Genomic DNA, 9,091 nt, shown 5'->3' with positions numbered 1-9,091 from the left:
CCGGGGACGAAGCATCTTTGGCGGAGCCGCGTGAGGCTGATGACAAATATGTACGTTCCCTTAACGGCCGTTACTTTCTGGTCCAGATTCACACTACTATTGGAAGAAAGAACTAACGCCGTCAAGACGAGAAACGTTGACTAGTTGACATCGTCGCGATTTGAATATATTCACCCATGAAAAAAATGTAAAAAAAAAATCAACCATAACTATTATAACAACAACCATAACTATTATAATATAAAATTAATTTAATTTGATTAAAAATCATTTTAAAATTATTATACCGACTATATAATAACTATTATATTATTTTAACAGCCATGTGATAGTTGTTATGTTAAATTTAAATAATTTTAATCAAATTAAATTTTAAAAAATATTAAATTAATTTATTTTACTTCAATTATGAACAAGAATATTTGTAAATAAAAATAATTTTAGGAAAACAATGGTGGATCATTATATTGATTTTTTTAAAAAAAATGATAATAATTTTCTGTTCTTATCTTTCCTAGCTTTCTGATACCACTTCTCCCTTTTTCTTTGCAGGATTCAGACAAATCATGGTTGATTGCACAAGAACCCATTGCTGTCGCAAGCAGATGCTCGCTCCTCCTGTTCCATACGCTGCATCCACTGCACATGAGCCCATTACGATTCTATCACCCCCAATCAATTCTTGTTCCATAATGATTCTCTGCCACCACACTTTTGTCTCAGACACTGTTCTGTTTCCATCCCATTCAACTAATCATCAACTGTTGGAGTAGAGAGATTTCTCTTTCTTTAGTTTCTTTTATTCTCAAGTATATGTATGTGATTTTCCCTTTCCCACATCATCCATGTGTCCTGACTGAGAAAATGCAGGTCGACATGTGTAAAGCATAGGCTAACACATGCATAAGAAACTTTCAGGAGATGGAGAGTTGGTGTTTCTTTTGTCCTCTTCAGCTCGTGGACCTTTTGAGCATCACTTAAAGGTGAAAGCCATTTAGTGCCCGAACACTAGTGCTTAAGGGATGGCCAATAGTTAACTAACATTGCCCTATACCTTTGAATATTTCAAAAGCCATGCAAATTTTATAAATATATCAAAAGTTTATAAGATGTCTCTATTTTTTTTGTTTTTACAATGTGTTTTGATTAGTTGATACCCCAAAACAGAGAGACTCAGGAAAACAAAGTGTGCAGACAGAGATTCTTTAAACTAGATAACCGTAGATCTTCGAGATATTGTAAACTTCCAAATTTTAATGATTGTGGCTGGGAGCAGGAAAAGCAGTTTGCGAAGCCCACCAACTAAGAAGACCATAAAAATTGGTATAAATAAATTAAGGGGAAAAAAAGAAAGATAATGAAAAAACTCTCATATAATTTTATTTATGAATCAAAATATACTTTTTATATAATAAAAATTAATAAATAAGGATTGAAGGGAAAGTCTTGAAAAACCGTTCCGGTAAATCTTTGCAGAACAAAAATTTTTCCGAAACGATCTCAAGTTGCCCGATGCGTTTAGATCGCTCTTGTGTTTGGTTTACAGGTTCCAATTTAATTAGTGCGGAAACATTAAATTATACCTTTCGTTGTTTGCACCCGAAGACCTCTGGATCTTCTGCTGTATTCCTCTCCTCTTCCTCGAACGTTGTGTGGGCAACGATCCTTCGAGAAACTCTCCACCAGAACTCTCCTCAGATGGCTTGCTAAACTTCCTTCCTTCTTGTTGAGAGAAGAGGAAGAAAAGAAGAGCTTTGTGTTGGCTGCCGAGAGGGTGTCGGCCTCCAAAAGCTTGGATTTTCGTATGCTTTAAAGCCAAGCCAACCTCCTTCTTTTATAGCCTTGTCATCCCTTATTTATGGTATAATTAGAGCCATAAACATGGTATAATTAATCCATAAACATGGCATGATTTGATTCAATCAAATCGGAGAGATTTGGAATAATTCCGGAAGTTACCAAAACGATCCCAGAGGCTTTAATCGATCAAGCAATCGATCAAAACACGCTAATCGTTTCTCTTTAACACGTGTAATCGATCACCCGATCGATTACACGCATGGTAATCGATCAACTGATCGATTACCAGCCTGGTAATCGATCAGCTGATCGATTACCAATCGTTCTGCTCGGAGACTTGGTAATCGATCAGCTGATCGATTACCAAGGTGTGTAATCGATCAGCTGATCGATTACACCTCCTTGTATGAGCCCGAATGCCAAGTTTCTTCGCGAATTATTCCATAGTGGACTTGAGGGTTTCTAGAGGCTACAACAGGGACCTAGAGGAGGAATTGGTTTTGGCCTTCTGATGAGCTAAGGCTTCCCGTGTTCGCCCCGAACACACAACCTTAGTTCATCAATAATAACTCATACCACTAAAGAGTTATTATCGAACTACCGCACCAATCCCATATTATAATATGGGCTCCTTCTTACTATAAGTACATTAGTCTCCCTGTGTTTAAGATATCGTATGTCCGTCAATTAAAATGAGTTACTGACAACTCGTATTTAATCGACATCTAATCCAAGAGTAGTACCACTCAACCTTATTATCATGCGGACAAGGTCCACCTGCAGGGTTTACATGATAATCCTTATGAGCTCCTCAAGGGGACATCATCAACCTAGATTATAGGACACAGTTTCCTTTTATAATCAACAACACACCATATACATAATACTACTTCCCAACTCATCGGGCCTGGATTTTAATTGTTCTATTTTATTTTGCAGGAAAATTTGAATGAAAATAAAATATTTAGAGGATTAAATTGTAAGAAATCAAGTTGGGCTCGAATCTGATTAGGATCGTGCTCAATTGTCTTAATTTGGCTCAGCTCTGATTCATTGGGTTCAAAATCAATTCAAGTGGCTCACTCAACCCACTCCAATGCAACACAATCTAACTCAATTGGGTTCCAAATTCAATTTCAAGCCACATCAAAGTTCAGCCTAAATCACAAGTCTGCCCCCTACATCAGCAATTACTATTCAACAAGCCCGACCCAATAAAAGCTAAAATCTCAGCCCAATTAACCCGGTTCAATCAACCGGTTCAATTCAAGCTGTGGTTCAAACAGTGCCGGTTCACTTCAGATTTTGCCAATTCAATTACAAACGGTGCCGGTTCAGCAGCAGCGTTAAAAGGTAAATTCCGGTTCAAAAGCAAGGGGGGCTCACGACCTAGCTACTGTACGCTTCTCATCCATGACTTTTTTACTGTACATCTTCCTCCTCTTCTTCGTCTTCTTCGCCGAGCTCCCTTTCCTCCTTCCGATCAGCGCAAAACGCGGCAGTAGCATCCTGTTGAAGAATGTCAACGCCATCGCAGAAGTGATTCACTGTGAGCTCCGGTGAGTGGTCTTCTTCCTCTATTGTTTGGCTCCGCCATTGTGAGGGTTCTCCAGCGTCGGTGGTCGGCGACAGCCCGATCCTCCATTTCCACAGAAGCAACATGCGGCAGCTGGTCTCTGGCGGCGATTGTAGCAGAGAGCAGCTGGTCTTCTGGCGACGATTGTAGCAGGGGATTCCCGTGGTCTTCGACTTCCACAGTCCCCGGAAAATGGCAAGGTAAGGTTGTTTTCAATTCTGTTTCTGATGTCCTGGCGGCGATTGTAGCAGGGTGTTAGGGCAGAATTGAAGCTCCATTGCCTGCATCATCTCCGATCGTGCCAAGCTGTGAGCGACTGTTCCAGTGAGGTCCATTGTCCGGCGTGATCCAACCGGAGCTGCTGATGGTTCTGTGCCAATTAGGAGAGGGAAGAAACCCTAATCCCATTTTCCCTTATTCCATTTTTTGTTTGTGTTAATTGTTCTGTTCTGTTCTTCATTCCCTATTTTTTCGGTTTAAGAATCAAAATCCCCCATTACTTGTTTGTTTGTTTGTTTCCTTCATGTTGTTCTTGCCGTGTGGAACTAGGGATCAGAAACCCTAAATTTGGTTTGGGTTGGAATACTGATGGATTAGTGTTTGTAAGGAGTTGGATTCAATTTTGGGTTAGTGGTATGAAGTTATGGAGTGTTTGTATTATTGGTCATGAACAGCTTGTATGCATCTCTTTGTTGTGAATTTGATTCAGGGTTGTGATTAATTGAGCATGCTATAAGTATGAACCAGTTGTATACATGCTTGGTGGGGAAAATTCTGTTGAGACCATGTTCCATGAGTTAGTGAAATGAAATGGGTGTGTATCATGTATTGTGTTATGTGTGGTTATGAATGAAACTTGTGGATGAGGAATTGTAGATGGGAAATTGTTGTATGCTATTGTAACTTAGTCATTTGTGTATCAAATTGTAGATGGGAAATTGTTGTATACTGACTTAGGGTGTAAATTATGTATTCTTATATATTGTATGTATGAGATTGATGTTGTATGCTAATTGATGTATGTATGTGAATGAAATTAGGTTGTAGTTTTGTCTCTTGTTGTTAGAGTTGTAAATTGCTTCATTGTGTATGCTGAATTAGTTCTAACTATGGTAATGATGTTATGTTTAACGGTTGTGTGGTTGATTATTTGTATGTTTGGGATAATTACAATGAGGTTAAATAAACATGTTGTATTGAGTGGAGTTAGATTAGAATGATGTGTTTGTTGATGTATTAATGAAATATCTTGTTGATGTTGGCTTGTCGTGATTTTGAAACTATGATGTAACCGGTTGCATGACATTGTGGTATGTAGTGGATCATTGTGAATTTGGTTAATGTTCATGAACAAATTATGTTGTATTCTATGATTGTGAAGATGTATAATGTGATGTTGTGTTGTTGTAGAATTATATGTTGTTTGTTATTGCAATTGTATTTTAGTATTTGATTTTGTATGATGTACAATGTAGTATAATGTAACTTGTGTGTTTGTACATGTCGTAGGAATGAGATTTATGTTGTATGTTTAAGTTGTATGTTGAATTAAGTTTGTTAGCGTTGTATATGAATGTGATTGTAGTGGTGACCATGTTTTGGCACGTGTGAATTGTTGTTTGACATTTTATATATGTGTTTAGGTGTATATTATTAGTAGGTTGTTGAATAAATGTAGGAGATACTTAGGATTCTTTTATTGATTGCAAATTCAATTGTGAATAATTGGCATTATAAATAGGAATAAATAAAGTCAATAATAAAACCCCGTACCAATGGTCTAGAAGAACTTCCTGTCATTGAGTCCGTGAAAGAGACGATCCGGACCTCTCTATACTACTTTAGCGATAATTAGGAGTTTGGTAAATAAAATAAATAATTAATTTTGATGGATGTAAGTGACACAAATAAATAAAGGGGATAAAAGTATATAAATAAAACATCCCAAAACACCGACATCAGTGCTCGATCTCATTGGGGAGCATGGGGAGAGTGTAATAGAAAAATTTGACTCGATCTTGCTTAAGTAAGGGAGAGGTGCTCAGGCTCGTTCGGTCCGTTGGAAGAGTGTAATAGAGAAATGCAACTTGATCCCACGTAAATCGAAGGAGAGGTGCTTAATTCCATTGTGGTCATTGGAAGAATATAATAGAGAAATTTGACTCTATTCAACATAAGTTGCAAAAAGATGTTCAATCCTGGTAGGTAAGGGGGAAAGTGTAATAGAGAAATCAGATTCAATCTTGCATAAACTAATGAGAGGTGCTCGATCCCATTGGGGGCATGGGGTGTTACGTCCCTGAAGACGGTCATCCGAAAAATTTCGATAGCATCTTCCTTGTAACAATTCAACATTTCTAAATACAACATAACATAAGGCCGACACGGTCGCTCAACAACACAAAGTGGGTAATAAAACTACAAAATAACATGGACTTAAGGCCCACCCGGCCACAAACCACATATACAACTCAGACATCAATTATACAACCACCACAACATACAATCCATATATTGAAACACAATCTAGAACTATACAAGTACAAACATAAGTCCAAACCAAAATAGTATACCACAATAACGACTTGTATAAATCGTAAAGCATCACAACAACACAACGATAACTCCATGAATCTACGAAACCAGAAATTTACACAGCGGAAGTATAACTACAATAAAAATCCATATACAGATACAACACAAGATCGAATCACAGATACGAACAAAACTCCACAAATTCAACCAAGTTCACAGATACGGAATCATAAACCCGAAATTACACGAAGTAAAACAACCAACACATAAAATACAATACATCCACATAAGTAATTTGCGTCTCCTTCTATGAGATGATGGGGCAGACTGGTAGACCTCCAAGCTCCATGCAAGTAACGTCCCTATCTGTTATCTGGGGAGAAAACAAAGAGACCCCCAGGGTCTAGGCAGTGAGTATACAATACTCAGTGGGTATAATCAAGAAAGTACACAACAGATCAATATATAAGAGAGCAGTAGGATAGCATACAAGATCAATAAACTACGTATAATAGCAAGTATCATGTCATACGATCACAGTCATATATCAACAAGTGTATTAGTTATAGTCATGTAACAACTACAGTCATGTAACAACAAGTGCAATGATCATGAATGTAGAAGACAACTACCCATGATGTATGCACATATGTAATGCATGGTCACTGTCTGCACTCGCCACCCCCAAACACTCACCCAGTGCAGTGTACTGAGGCGCACGACAGAAAAATCACACTCACTCCAACAACAAACCACTACTAATAAGTGGGGAGCAGGCGGGATCATGAGGGCTATATAGCCAGTCCTGGTTGCACCCAACTTAGCGCAACAATTGCTCTCACTCTTATGTCACTATCACACAACGACAAGTGAGGCCAACAACAACAATGATGAACAATATATCTACTACTATCATGTATGTGTCATGATGCTCAATGCAACAGTTAAGCCTATATCTAATCAGGCATAATCAACAAGTCATACAACGATATCGAACAACAAGTAAGGTACTAATTACAGTAATGTATCAACAATATAGATCAACACCCAGAATACATAATAAGGTATCATGTCAGGATCATACAACTGAGATAGCAAGATCATTAACAATGTAATTAACAACAAAAATAATTTAAACACTTACGAACAATCCTGTGTTGACCAAGCACAAGAGTATCCACCTGATGCACGCACGTCGATCAATAACCAATCGTGTGTAACAGGATCAACCGTCAAGGTCCTCAGTCCATGAGATTTCTTGTTGAACCAACAAGGAAGGGGACAGTGTCACAACGGTCGCAAGAGTCCAAACGACTGGTAAAAACCTTCTCTTGCGGTGAGAACCTTGCTCACCGGGTGTGCGGTGTCGAGTGGAGAAGCAATGCCGGCGGAAAACCCTACCGCGTGAGCAGAGGACGGGGTTCTTCGGCACTAGGGTTCTGCGGGTCGACGCCGATCGAGGCCAGATTCGACAAGGAGAAGGCAGCGTCTGGGAGAGGAGAGCAACGAGTGGCGGCGAGATTTGCCCCGTCTTCTCACGTGCGGCGGTCGAACACGAGCAGAGGGAAGAGGCGGACAGCTAGGGCGCGGCGGCGTCGGACGTCGGTTGCTAGTCTTCTCCACGCAGCAGGCGGCGAAGGCAGCACAACAGAGGATCGCTACAATGGGGCGATCGGGGAAGCAAGAAGAAGAAGAGAAGAGATCGCGAGTTCGTGCGGAACAGTGATTGCGATCGTGGTTTAAGGATTCTTAACGGGTTCGGGTTAACGGGTTAAGTCCAATTCCATATCAAAATCCTTTAACTTAAATGGACTTTAATTGGGGTTGGTTATTTAGGCTTATGGGTTGACCCAATTGCCTTAAATCTTACATGGGGAGAATGTAATTGAGAAATCCAATTTAATTGAGAAATCCAATTTTATCCTGTGTAGATGGGGTAGAGGTGGTCAATTTCTAACTCGATCCAATATAGGCTGAAGAGAGGTATTCAATCCTGTTGGAGTTGTATGGTATGGAGAGTGTAAGAAGTCCGAACGAATGTGAGAAACTTGCTTAAAGACAATGATTATGCTTAGATGATAGTAAATATTGACTTCATAATAAACAAAGTAAAGATAAAAAATTACCAATTTTCTTACTCATTAAAGCAACTTTCTTACTCATTGAGCAACCACCAAAGAAAAGATAAATCATATTCAATATGACTTTATTATAATTTATATTTAGAAATGACAACAAAGAAAAAAACTGACAATTTGCCTAGAGCCAAATTCTGCTTGATCAAGAAAATATGCCACTATTTAAAAATTAGAGATCAATTTATTTTTTAATAGAACTTTAGAGTTTACAACTTTATAAGTTTTATAATTCTAAAAGTAGAAAAAGTGTGTTAAAATTTTTAAAGTCAAATTAGACTCTTTAATTAATTATAAATTTTAGAGACAAGTTAAAAAATTTTAATTAGTACTTAAACTTATGTCAAATTTGTAAATAGATTTATTAGTGTTCTAAAACCTAGCGCCAATCAACCGGTTCAATCTATTAATTAGGAAATAACAGTTAGTCCTACAATTTACTGCTTAAACTGACTAAATTGAAAACTGTTAGTCAGATAAAAAATCAATGGATTATTAACAAATAGTCCTGTAGCTTTCTTTTTTCTGATTTTAAAATTCAGATATTAAGTAATAGAAATTAATAATTTTTAATAATTTTCCAATGAACAATCACAGGACATTATAATTTAAATATGTATAAATTGCTAATATTTCTTTTGTATATTCTTTTAATATCTGAATGTATTTGTTATATATATGTTTGAATATGTTTAATTATTTATTATCATTATTTTTAAAAACTATTAGATTCACACCACACACGTGCTCGAAGTCCCATCCTCTTTAGAAACTAGTAACCAACTTTCCTGCACATGGGCTCATGCTTTCTGAACATACCCTTCTCTATCAATTCATTAACTTATCTTTGAAGTTCCTTTGTTTCCTATGGATTGCTTCTATAGGCAGGTTGATTTGGGATGGAAGCACCGGGTATGAAGTTAATTTGGTGTTCAATTCATTTACTAGGAGGCAAGCCATATATGTGGAACATCTTTTGGAAAAACATCCTTGAATTCCTATAAGAGAGAAACAACAACACTTGGCAAAGAATTGTTAAGATCGT

Source organism: Curcuma longa, chromosome 10 (genome assembly GCF_044706935.1).
Source record: "Curcuma longa cultivar G26 ecotype Majalengka, Jawa Barat chromosome 10, ITB_CL_G26_1.1, whole genome shotgun sequence".
NCBI classification, from domain to species: domain Eukaryota; kingdom Viridiplantae; phylum Streptophyta; class Magnoliopsida; order Zingiberales; family Zingiberaceae; genus Curcuma; species Curcuma longa.
Note: the sequence above shows the minus strand (reverse complement) of the source record.